Below are 13,483 nucleotides of genomic sequence, written 5' to 3'. Positions count from 1 at the left end.
TTTCTCTTCTGTCTCTGTCTCTCTACCTCTTCCTAATACATTCATAAAACTTGATTCTTCTGTCTCATAATTTTTATTACATACTAAAAATAAAAACATTATGATATGCTCTACTTTTTTAATATTTCGTTGGATTTACATATTTTTCGGAGGTGGCATGAAATATATGGCTGATAAAAAGAGTATTGGACTAGAAATTTTATAAGACTTGAATTCTAGTACCAAATTTACCTATACATGAGTTGAGTGATCACGTACAAGTCACTTACCTTCCTTAAGTCTCAATTTTATGATGAAGAAAATTCAGATTTTGACCCTAAGGACCCTTCCAATTCTGAAAGCCTAATTCTTCAGCTGACTTGGAGCCTGGATGTCTCTATCAATGTGGAGTCTATTTTATGTTTTGTGTGAGGTTTTTCCCTGCTAAAAGACTCTCTAGAGTTAGACTTACTAGGGAGGAAGCAGGAAGCTAATCCCATAGTTCCACTGAGAGGAAACTAAAGGAATCTTTTCCTCAAGTTCAAATCCTACTGCCTGTCATTCTACTATATTTTAATTTTTCATATTGCAAAGGCTTAGCAAATTTTACTAAGTATCACATTGGAGAATTAGGCTTACCCTTTAATGAGAGAATACCTTATCAGCTGAAACTACAGCAGAACATGGTGGGGTGGGGAGATGGATGACAGGGAGGGGACTAGAGGAGTATGAACACCAGGAAAGAGAAATAAATAATGAGGCTAATGGGGGGAGACAGAGGATATGGGAAGACAAACTACTTAATTTATTGTTGTTATTATTATTTTTTTGCCTGACACCTCCTTTCCACAATGCCCAGCACAGCCCCAAGTCCTGTTTGAGCAGGTAAAGTTGATGGAATGATGACATGACATTTTTAGACAATGGTATTTATGAAGGCCAGAATTTACTTGGAAAAAATTATGAAACCGAATCAAAATAAAAATAAATTTCTTCCCCAAATGCAATCTTACTTTTATACTGAATGGGTTTACATCGTATTTTGGATATCTACCACCAAAATTTAATAGTAAATAAATAAATTTTTTTTAAAAATACAGCTTTCAGCAAAATTTATATATATATTTATTTATTCATTTTAAAAGTTATTAATAAGTTCTCTTATTTCCTTATATAATTCCTCTCTTTTTCTTCTGTAACTGGTGATTTTATGTCTAAACCTGTTATGTGTACTTCAGAGGAGAATAGCCGTCTATTTAGAGCCTCCCAGCCATCATCACACAATCAGATGGCCACTCAGCACATTGTCACCCAGACAGAAAAGAAATGCCATCTTATCTGTACAATTTGTCACACCAATAGCTCTCTGAAACCCCTTTGCTTCAGAATGAGAGTGGCAGTTAATGCACCCAATAAGCCAGACATGATTTTCCTAAAAAGGTCAGCTTGATATGCTCCTCACAGAGACCATAAGCATGTATGCAGCAAACTACCAACAGTCACCTTAATTTTCTTCCAGTACTGTCACATTTGCACATGGTACAAGAAATTTTCAATCAAGAATTGTGGTAAATCTGTAGGCTGACAGATTCTCCTATTTGCATTGAAAGAAACCAAGGAAAGTCTCTTAGATCCAAGTTCTATTTGTGAATTTGGTGTGAATATTTAGTTGGCCTTCTGTTCCCCAACCATAGCCTGAAATCTTAGAAACATTTGCTTCCAGCAGGACAGCTAGCTCTTCAATGAGCACACTACTGAGCTTTATGATCATAAACATGACATTCGTTTGTTTCTACAGTATCACTCATCTGGTTGATTCTTCTTCTTCTTCTTCTTTTTCTCCTTCTTCTTCTTCTTCTTCTTTTAATAAAGAGCATGCACATGCCAGTGTGAGGAGAGGCAGAGGGAGAGGAGAGAGAGAACAGAGCAGAGCCCCACGAGGGGCTCCATCTAATAAACCTGAGACCATGAGCTGAGCCAAAATCAAGAGCCAATGCTTAACAGACTAAGCCACTAGGTGCCCTGTTCACCTGGATTCTTTACACTAATGCAAGAGACAGGAAGAAGACAGGTGGAAAGAAAAGTAAGGCTCCCCAGGAGAGAAAATTCCCCTTTCAATCTACCTGTACAGGGATGGATTTACCCGGAGGCTGAAGTTCCAGGGACCCCTTACTTTTGGGAGACTCATAAACACTTACATATGCTTATATTCATGTTTTTTTTTTTACTTTTTTGTTAAATGAAATGATATAAACTTAATGACCCACAAACTTAGTTTCATCTCTTTTACTGGGAATCCTAGCAACTCTGAATGGCCCTTGTCACCATCTGATTCCTGAATTCTAATTTCCACATTGCTGTGTAGAAACAAGAAGCCATAGAGAGTAGTTGAGTTGTACAGTTATCTGGTGCACTTTATTAGCAGTGGGAATTCATGGGAATAATAATTTATCCAAAAAAAGAAGAATCCAGATGAGTGATACTGTAGAAACAAATGTCCTGATTATGATCATAAAGCTCAGTAGTGTGCTCATTGAAGAGCTAGCTGTCCTGCTGAAGCAAATGTTTCTAAGATTTCAGGCTATGGTTGGGGAAATGCAAATGTTTACTATTTAACAAAAAATTCTTTATATATATTCACTTTACTTTGTCTATCTAGAGGAAGCTTTAAAAGAATAGTACCTGTGAAAAACTTTTTTTGGTTATTTTATTTTATGTCCATGAAAATTTGAGAACTCACATTTATAGAGCTTAGCAATATTTTAAAGAGATATTTATCTCCTAACCCACTGCAAGTGGGATGGGCACAAATGACAAATTTATCATAAAACAGAGATAGTATATTAAGAAGCATTTCAAAATTACAAAATTCTAATCTATCTCTTTCCACAGATTGACTGTCAAATTCATCCCAAAGGGGAAACTATTAGTAAAAAGGGACATAAAATGTTGATATTGGGCATATTTTATATTGAGCAAGACTATTTAAAATTCTTCACATAGCATGTTCAGGCTGCATTTTAATTAAATGTCATACAAAAGTGTTCAGCTTTTGAACCATGTGATATTCCCAGGACAATAGTAAATTTCCAAGGAAAAACTGAGCTGCTAAAAAATCATTTCTGAAATTGTCCTTTGTTCCTTATTATTTCAATGTAATGACCTTGTTACTCAAAAAATATCTATTTAAAATATTTCCTTCACAGATAAGTAATTACCTTGTTTGATATCGAATGTCTTTACAACATAACTAATATTTACATCACATGATGTCATTTTAAATGATTTTTCAATACTTAATCTCATTTAAACATAACAACCCTATCAGTTTTATTGCCCTCGGTTTTCAGCTAAGAACATTGAGACTCAGAGTGGTTTACTATTCCTAAACCTCCAGTCAATATTCCTATACCTCCAGTCTGGCCTAAATAGGGCCAGAATTTTAACCACATCTCTAAAATTTTCTATTAACACCCAAATTACCCTGAATTTGAATCATAAATGATCATTTAGCATAAACCACATTTTTAAAGTTTGCTGTCATAAGCACTGTTGACAGCTCTATATTTGCATTACTTTCTTTTCATCACATCAAAAAGCAAGGCTCAAAAGAATAACTTGTATTTCCAACATTGATACCATGAAAAGAGCCAGAAAGTATAAACCCAAAATGAGTATTATATAGTTATTAAAAATGTTTGCAGAGGAGAGAAGAGAATGAAGAGTTGTTGTTCAGTTGACATGGTGTTTGAGTTTTGCAAGATTAAGAGTTCTGGAGATGGCAGTAGTGGAAATGTACTTAGTGCCACTGAACTGCACACTTAACAATGGTTCAGATGATAAATACTTTAACCCAAAAATAATTTTTAAAAGATAAACAGATATTCATTGTTTGACATTTTTGAACTCTAAGGGAACTAGGACTAACTGTTAAGACTCCTGGATCATAAAGGGAGTTATTTATATTTGGCTTGTATTCTTAAAATGGGATTGGTTTTTAAAAAAAATAGTGATATGGGAAAATGCTTATGATGTGTTATTAAAGTGGGGGTAAAAAGCAAAACACAAAACTATACAAAACTATACGGAATAATAACACAGATTCTTTTTTTTTTTTTTTGCTTTTTTTTTACTTAAAAATGTATACAGGTAGTCAATAGAGATTAGGAAAAAAAGGTATCAAAGTAATAGTGACTACTTTTGGATCAAGGGTCAGCAGAAGTTTTTCTGTAAAGAGCTAGATAGCAAATATTTTAAGAATTGTGGGCCACATAAGGACTCTGTGCACACGTGTGTTATGGTGGTAGTGGTGGTGATTTACAACTCTTTAAATATGTAAAAACCATTCTTAACTCAAAGGGATACACAAACAGGCCCAGGGCAGGATTCAACTCTCTGGCTGACTCCTCTTAAATGAGGAAGCTATGGGTTCTTTTTGTTTTGTTTTGTTTTTTACTTCTATTTTTTCTACATTTTCAAAATATTCACTATGGGCATGAAATAAGTTTCTATAAGCAGAAAATAAAACAGCATTATGTTATGATCTTAAAGGTCTCCTCATATTCTGCATGTAATGTTTTTCTCCATTCTTCTGAGAAGCTCATAAAATTAGTAGGGTCTGTTATCCTTAAGGAAATTACCCAAGATCTAAGTGTCTCTTCTGAGAATATGGACCATACCGTGGGAGAAGAAAATAACAAATTCAGATAGAATGTCTAGTGCAAAGCCACTTGGAGACTGTATTTGTTTGCCTCCTGTGATTCTACTAGGAAAAATTGATTTTGGAGGGTGGGGGGAGTAGTTAGATGTCACCTTTGAACTGAGGTGGAAGCAGGAGGTATAACATCTGGATTTAGCTTAACATTGCTTTTATAACAAATAAATGGTCAAGGAAATAAGCCGGGGGCGGGGGGAATCCTTTGGTTGCTGTCTCATGGTGTCATGAAACTCCCTTCATTGTGATTAGAATATGACAAAGTCAGTTTTACTTCACAGAAGGGGTTGTCTCTAATTTAGGCAATATACTGCAGGTTAAATTTCATGCTCCTTCTGTCCTCACAGAAATTACCAGACTATAGGCAACTCAGGCCTAGTTTATGTCTTCTCATCTTCCTGAATCTCCTGAAAAAATTTCTGATTCTGAAAAACATTTTGCTTCCCAATATTTTCTATTCTCAACATTTATTTTCTACTTTTCCTAAGTATCTTGATATAAGTGATTGCAAATTCTTGTATCCCAATCTGAAACTGTTGTGCTTGCTAATCCAGTTTTACAAAGGGATGATCCTGATGACCTGAGTTCCATTAAAAGAACATTAGACAGGAATGGAATACTGCATCTGAGACCCCCTGAGAACATGGGCATGTCTGTCATGGCTTCATGGCCATGCTAACCAAATGGGGTCTGGGCTTCTCCATGTTCCTCTGCAGTAGCACAAGCTTTACTTACAACAAAGACTAAGTGAGGAGTCATCCAACTTAGAAGATAACTAAGCATTTTATTTACACATGCACAGACTTTTTGTAATATTAATCACTAATAATGGTAAAGGTACTTACTTAGCATAACAGGCTTGGAGGGTCATGGCTTGTTCATGATTTAAGTCTTTTTTCAAGGGAGAGAGACAGAATTGCCTGACATTGCCCCCATGTCACTACCCCTATTATGGGCTAGATGTTTGTGTCTCCCATTCATATGATGAAATCCTAGCCCCCAAAAATGATGGTATTAGGAGGTGGGGCCTTTGAGAGATACTGAATGAATTTGGTGCCTTATGAAAGAGGCTCCAGAGAGATCACCCTTTTTCACCATGTGTGGCAGCCATAGCCCTTTTCCACATAGTGAAAGGGCACCAGCTATGAACCAGGAAGATGACTGTCACCAAAAGCTGACTGTGCTGGCACCTTGATCTTGGACTTCCTACCTCAAGCGCAGTAAGAAATAAATTTCTATTGTTCACTGGTCAGTTTAATTTTGTTAGAGCAGCCCAAACAGTCTAAGACAATGCCCTTGTGTGCTTTGGTTGTATAGGATCTGCCCTAAGGGAAAAAAATGATTTTTGGAAATGCTACTATGATCAGAGGTTCTGAAGAGGATTAAAGCAGCAAGCCAACCAAAGATGTTCTGATGTGTCCTCCTCCTTGACCATTCTTTCCCATTTTTTAAAAATCAACTCATGATGCATTCAAAACAACCTGTTCCTGGCCTGTACTAAGAGAACATTCCCGCTGTTGTTGTACTTAAGAAAAGAGGGAGGTGGTGTTGGAGGCTAACTTGAGCAGATGAATCAGATGTGGGCTCCAGTGGGCATGGGGACAGGAAGGCTCCAAAGCACACTGGCAACAGACTGAATGTGGTCAGATGGACTGTGGTCAGGGTTTTATGGTTCACTCACAATTTGGAAGTCACTACCTCCAGCACATCTCTGTTGCCATCTCATTAAATATAGTAGCTTTTTTCCTCTGTGTTCCTGTTGTGTGTGTGTTTCTTTTTTTAACTGTGCTTTAACATTTAGAAGGAAGTCAGTTTTGTCAAAGATACACCTATATAATACACAGTGCTTTACTGTTCTTCTTTTCAATTAATCTTTGCTGTGCTGGCCTGGTGGGACCATGTTCCCTGGCTGTGTTCCAGAGGACTCCAAGACTGACCCCCATCTACCTGTAGTCCTTTCCTTGGTGGTTTGATTATTTCCTTCTGTTTTCCCCTGGCAATAGCAGCTCTGTTAATTGAAGCCACCTGTTTGGTGGCATTCCTCTAATCCCCAAGAGGAGCTGAAGCTCCGTGTGTTGCTCTGTTGTTAGCTCACCACAGTCTGCGTATGAATTTGATTGCAGAAGAGAAGCATAGGGTCAGCCCAAATCCAAATTGAGTCTGTTGGGGGTTTGCAAAACTTGCAGTTGGAGCAAGTGCATGATATTGCTCTGTATCACAAGTGTGTTTGATTTAAACAAATTGAAATGTGGAAAGGCATAATTTAGAAAACTGAGAAATCTGAGGTGATGAGTCTTAGAAACATAATCTCTGAGATAAAAGGAATCCTAGAAACCACTTAATTCAACCTTTTTTTCTAATATATGTTTCCTTCTTACAAAATCTCTTTTTTTTAAACAGTATAATCTGTTTTTTAAAAGATTTTATTTATTTGACAGAGAGAGACACAGCGAGAGAGGGAACAAAATCTCTTATATGTGGCTCTCAATATTTGAAGCATCCAGTGATAAGAAGCATATATTCTCAAGAAGTAGTTCCTGCAATTTTCAGAGAGATAATGAAGTTTTTCCCATATATTAAACCAAAAATCTATTCCCCAATTTATTCAGCCCATTTGTTTAAATACTCACACTTGCAACTACAGATGGTCCTCAACTTACAATGGTTCTACTTACAATTTTTCAACTTGATGATGGTGCAAAACAATACACATTCAATAGAGAGCATACTTTGAATTTTCCCAGGCTAGAGATATGTGATACATTATTCTCTCATGATGCTGGGCAGTGGTGGCAAGGCAGCTCCCAGTGAGCCATGTGATCATGAGGGTAAACAGCCAAGATACTTACAACCATTCTGTACCCAACCATTCTGTTTTTCATTTTCAGCACAGTATTCAATAAACTACATGAGGTATTCAACACTTCATTATAAAATAAGCTTTATGTTAGATTATTTTGCCTAACTGTAGACTAATGTAAGTATGCTGGGTGTGTTTGAGGTAAGCTAGGCTAAGCTGTGACATTTGGTAGCTTAGGTGTATTAAATGTATTTTTGACTTATGATACATTCAGTTTACAGTGGGTTTATTGGGATGTAACCCCATCATAAGTCAGGGAAATTCTGTATATAGGAAAATTAAAATTGTATCCCAAATTTCACATATTTAAAGACATTATAATACTCCACAAATACTTTTTTTTCTCCAGGCAAAATACTCTAAGGGTTTCAAACTTTCCTTATAATAGGATTTAATAAATCTTTTTTCTATCATATTGGTTTTTTTCTTTCCTCAATCACAAAATTGTCTCTCCTAAGGTAGGTCCCAGAATTAGACTGGTGATCTGAAGGCAAGGTATAGAAGGGAGCTTATAATATTCCTTAACCAGAAATGATAGGAGAGGCAGAAAACAATGTTTTAAATGTCAGCAATAAGTTCTTCCTATCAACAATTATTCAAATTATAAATGAACTACTCCAAAGAGTAGTTCAGTGAGATCACGAGTAGGCAGAGAGGCAGGCAGAGAGAGAGGAAGGGAAGCAGGCTCCTGGCCAAGCAGAGAGCACGATGCGGGGCTCAATCCCAGGACCCTGGGATCACAACCCGAGCCGAAGGCAGAGGCTTTAACCCACTGAGCCACCCAGGTGCCCCCAGTGATGTTTTTTTGGTTTTGTTTTTTTTTTTAAGATTTCATTTATTTGTCAGAGAGAGAGGGAGAGAGAGCGAGCACAGGCAGACAAAATGGCAGGCAGAGGCAGAGGGAGAAGCAGGCTCTCTGCCAAGCAAGGAGCCCGATGTGGGACTCGATCCCAGGACACCGGGATCATGACCCGAGCCGAAGGCAGCTGCCCAACCAACTGAACCACCCAGGCGTCCCCCCAGTGATGTTTTTTAAAAAAGCAAAACTGTATGCTAGCCACAAGAGACTTACTTTAGATTTAAGGAGACACATAGGATGAAAGTAAAGAATGGGAAAAAATATCCCATATAAACACTAATCAAAAGAGAGAAGGGGTGGTCAGACAAAATAGACCTTAAGTGAGAAACTGTCATGAGACAAATATATAATGATAAAAGGGTTAAATGACCAGGAAGATGTAATCATTATTAATATATATGTACCCAACATAAGAGCACCTAATCTATACAGCTAATTTTGACAGAACTGAAAGGAGAAATAGACAGCAACACCACAACAGAAGATTTCAATACCCTAATTTCAATAATGGATAGAAATCCACAAAGAAGGTCAATAAGGAAGCAGAGTACATGAACAACACTATAGACCAAATGGACTTAGCAACAGTACATTTCACTCAACAGCAGCAAAATACACATTCCAAGTACACACAAAACCTATTCCAGGATAGACCTCATCTCAAGTCACCAAAGAATTCTAAAAAAATTTTAAAAGACTGAAATTATGCTAATAATCTTTTCTAACCACAGTGGAATGAAATGGAATCAATAACAGAAAGAACACTGGAAAAGTCATAAATATGTGAAAACTAAACAACATATTCTTGAACAATCAATAGGTCAAAGGAATCAAAAAGGAAATAATAAATCAAAAAGGAATTAGAAAATATATTGAGACAAATGGGGAAAAAAAGCACAATACACTAAAACTTATGGGGTGAAGCAAAAGGAGGAGTAAGAGGAAATTTTATAGTGTTAGTCACATTAACAAAGAAGATTCCAAATAAACAACCTAACTACACCTCAAGGTACTAGAAAAAGAACAAAATAAGCCCAAAGTTAGCAGAAAGAATAATCAAGATTAGAGCAAAAATAAATGAAACAGAAAAGAACAATAAAACTAAGAGTTGGCTTTTTGAGAAGACCAACAAAATTGAGAAACCTTTAGCTATACTAACTATGAATAAAAGAGAGAAGACAAATAAATCAGACATAAAAGAGGAGACATTACAACCGATGCCACCAAAATAAAAAGTATCTAAGAGACTATTATGAATAATTATATACCAAAGAATTTGATAATTGAGAAAAAAATGGATAAATATCTAGATGTATAACCTACCAAGACTGAATCGTAAGTAAATAAAATATCTGAACAGATCTACAACTAGTAAAGAGATTGAATCGGTAATCGAAAACCATTCAACAAAGAAAAACACTGGGATCAGATGGGTTCACTAGTGAGGTCTACCAAACATTTACAGAAATAACATCAGTACTTCTCAAAGTTTTCCAAAAAAACTGAAGAGGGTGGAATGTTTCCAACCTAACTTTATAAGATCAGCATTATTCTAATATCAAAGCCAGAAGACACTATAAGGAAACTACGGACCAATGTTCCTGATGAATATAGATGCAAAAATCCTGAACAAAATACTAGCAAATCAAATTCAACAACACTTAAAAAGAATCATAATACCATGACTAAGCAGGGTTTATCCCTGGGATGCAAGTATAGTTCAACATACAAAAACTAATCAATGTAAAACACCACATTAACAGAACAAAGTTTTAAAAACACAAGGTGTCTCTTCTCCTAATGAAGGGGGAGAAACTGGAGTGGGAGAAGAACCATGAGAGACTACGCACTCCAGAAAACAAACGGGAGAGTTTTAGAAGGGAGTGGGGGTGGGGAGATAGGTAAGCCCAGTGACAGATATTAAGGAAGGCATGGATTACATGGAGGAGCACTGGATGTTATGGGTGTTATACGCAAACAGTGAAGCATGGAACACTACATCAAAAACTAATGACAGACTGTATGGTGGCTAACATAACAAATAAAAAAAATGCAAGGTATCTCCGTACACACAAAAATCATTTGACTAATTCAACACATTTTTATGATAAAAACACTAAAAAACTGCAAATAGCATGAAATTGCTTCACCATAAAAGTACCATATGTAAACAGTCCATAGCTGTCATCACACCCACAAGTGAAAACCTGAAAGGTTGTCCACTTCTGCCATTTCTATTCAACATAGTACTGAAAGACCTAGCCAAAACAATTAGGCTAGAAAAAGAAATGAGACACATTTAAATTAGAAAGAAAGAAGTAAAATTACCTCTGGATACTACGTAATCATATATGTAGAAAACTGTAAAGATTACACTAAAAATATCTATTAGAACCAATAAATTCAGTAAAGTTGGAGGATAAAAAATTAACATACAAAAATATGTTGCATTTTTACACACTGATAATGAACAATCCAAAAAGGAAATTAAGAAAGCAATCTCATTTATAATATCATCAATCAATCAATCAATCAATACTTAAGTACAAATTTAACCAAGGAAATGAAAGACATATACTGAAAACTATAAAATACTGCTGAAAAAAATTTAAGAGACACAAATTAATGGCAGAATGTCTCATGTTCATGAATTGGAAGACTTATTGGTAAAATGGCTATGCTATTCAACGCAATCTACAGATTGAATGCTATCTCTATTAAAATCCCAGTGGCATTTTTTAGGGACATAGAAAAAAGACTCCTGAAATTGGTATGGAACCAAAAAGGAACCAAAATATTCAAAACATCTTGAAAAGGAATGAAGATGACATCATGCTTTCTAGTTTCAAAACATATTATAAAGCTATGATAATCAAAATAGTATGGTCCTGGCATAAAGACAGACATGTAGAACAACTGAACAGAAGACAGAGCCCCCAAATAAACCCATGCGTATGGTCAACTGATCTTCAACAAAGGTGTCAAGAATACACAATAGAGAATGATAGTCTCCTCAACAAATGGCGTTGAGAAGATTGCACAGTCACATGCAAAAGAATGAAACTTGACCACTGTCTTACACCATGCACAAAAATCAACTCAATGATAAAAGACTTAAACATTAGATCTGAAACTAGAGAACTCCTAAATGAAAACATAGGGGGAAAGCTCCATGATGCTGGTCTTGGCAATGATTTCTTGGATGACATGAAAAACAACAAAACCAAAAATAGATGAGTGGAATTACATCAAACCAAAAATCTTCTGCACAGCAAAATCAACAATCAATAGAGTGAAAAGGCAATCTACAGAATGGGAGAAAATATTTGCCAGCCATATATCTGATAAGGGGTTAATCTCCAATATATATATAAGGAACTTCCACAACTGAATAGCAAAATAACACAAAACAACAACAACAACAAAAAACCTAATAACCTGGTTAAAACTGGGCAAAGGACTTGAACAAAAATTTCTTAAAAAAAAAAAAAAAAAAAAAAAAAAAACAGGGGCGCCTGGGTGGCTTAGTGGGTTGGGACCTCTGCCTTTGGCTCAGGTCATGCTCCCAGAGTGCTGGATCGAGCCCCGAATCGGGAGTCTCTGCTCAGCAGGGTGCCTGCTTCCTCCTCTCTCTCTGCCTGCCTCTCTGCCTACTTGTGATCTCTGTCTGTCAAATAAATAAATAAAATCTTAAAAAAAAACATAAAAAACAAAAAACACAACACACATAAATGGCCAAAAGGTTATATGAAAAGATGCTCAACATCACTAATCATCAGGGAGATGCAATCAAAACCACAATGAAATATCACCTCAGCTATTAAGATGGCCACTGCTATGAGCTAAACATTTGTGTGCCTCCTCCCATTTGTATGTTGAATCTTTATTGTGATGCAATCTGAGGGCAGAGCCTTTGGGAAGTAATTAGGTTTGGATGAGGTCATGGAAGTGGAGCCCCCATGATAGAGCTGGTGCCCTTGTAGAAGGATAAAGAGGGCAGAGATCTCTCTCTCTATGCCTAGTGAGGATGCAATGACCCGTCAACCTTCTGTGAATCAGGAAGGGGGCTCTCACCTGAGACCAAATCTGTCATTGCCTTGATCTTGGACTTTTTAAGCCTTCAGAACTGTGAGAAATAAATGTTTATTGTTTAAGCCACACAGTTTGTGGTATTTTTGTTATAGCAGCCTAAACTGACAATAGGAATTATCAACAACAACAACAACAACAGAAAATAACAAGTGTTGGTGAGGATATGGAGAAATTGGAACCCTTATGCAACTGTTGGTGGGAATGCAAAATGGTGCAGCTGCTATGGAAAACAACATGGAGATTCCTCACAAAATTAAAAATAGAAATACCATATGATCCAGCCCACCCACTTCTGAGTACATATCCAAAAGAACTGAAATCAGTATCTTGAAGGAGTATCTGCACTCCCATATTTATTGCGGCATTATTCACAATAGACAAGAGGTGGAAACAACCCAATGAACATTTATTTGTTCCCTGACAGATAAATGCATATGGAAAATGTAGTATATATGCATGATGGAATATTAACCATAAAAAAGAAAGAAATCCCATCATATGCTACTATAGGGATGAATATTGAAGACATTATGCTAAGTAAAATAAGCCAGTCACAGAAGGACAAATATTGCATGATTCTATGTATATGGGTTATGTAAAATAGTCAAATTCATAGAAGCAGAAAGTAGAATGGTGGTTGCCAGAGACTGGGAAGGGGAAACTGGGAGTTGCTATTAAATGGGTATAAAGTTTCAGTCATGCAAAATGAAACAGTTCTAGAGAACTGCTCTTCACCATTCTGTCTATAGTTAAGAATACTATACATTCCACTTAAAAATTTGTTAAGAGGGCAGATGCCATCCTATGTTTTTACCACAGGAACAATAATTTTTAAAAGCCTACTTTAATTTCCAGGCATATCAATATCCCCAGCAAAAAAAGAAACCTACACAGGGAAAAAAAAAAAGAAAGAAAGAAAGAAAGAAAGAAAGAAAGAAAGAAAGAAAGAAAGAAAGAAAGAAAGAAAGAAAGAAAGAAA

At 36.2% G+C, this 13,483-nt stretch overlaps 1 long non-coding RNA gene across 2 annotated transcripts in view; it reads right to left on the bottom strand.

Annotated features, from left to right (window-relative positions):
- Positions 1-13,483, bottom strand: part of LOC116866143 — a 193,540-nt gene that overhangs the window by 60,800 nt on the left and 119,257 nt on the right. The window lies entirely within an intron of this gene.

Source organism: Lontra canadensis, unplaced genomic scaffold (genome assembly GCF_010015895.1).
Source record: "Lontra canadensis isolate GAN:19392208 unplaced genomic scaffold, GSC_riverotter_1.0 scaffold9, whole genome shotgun sequence".
NCBI lineage: Eukaryota > Metazoa > Chordata > Mammalia > Carnivora > Mustelidae > Lontra > Lontra canadensis.
The sequence above is the reverse complement of the archived record's forward strand: the minus strand, read 5'-3'. Positions and strand labels throughout refer to the sequence as shown.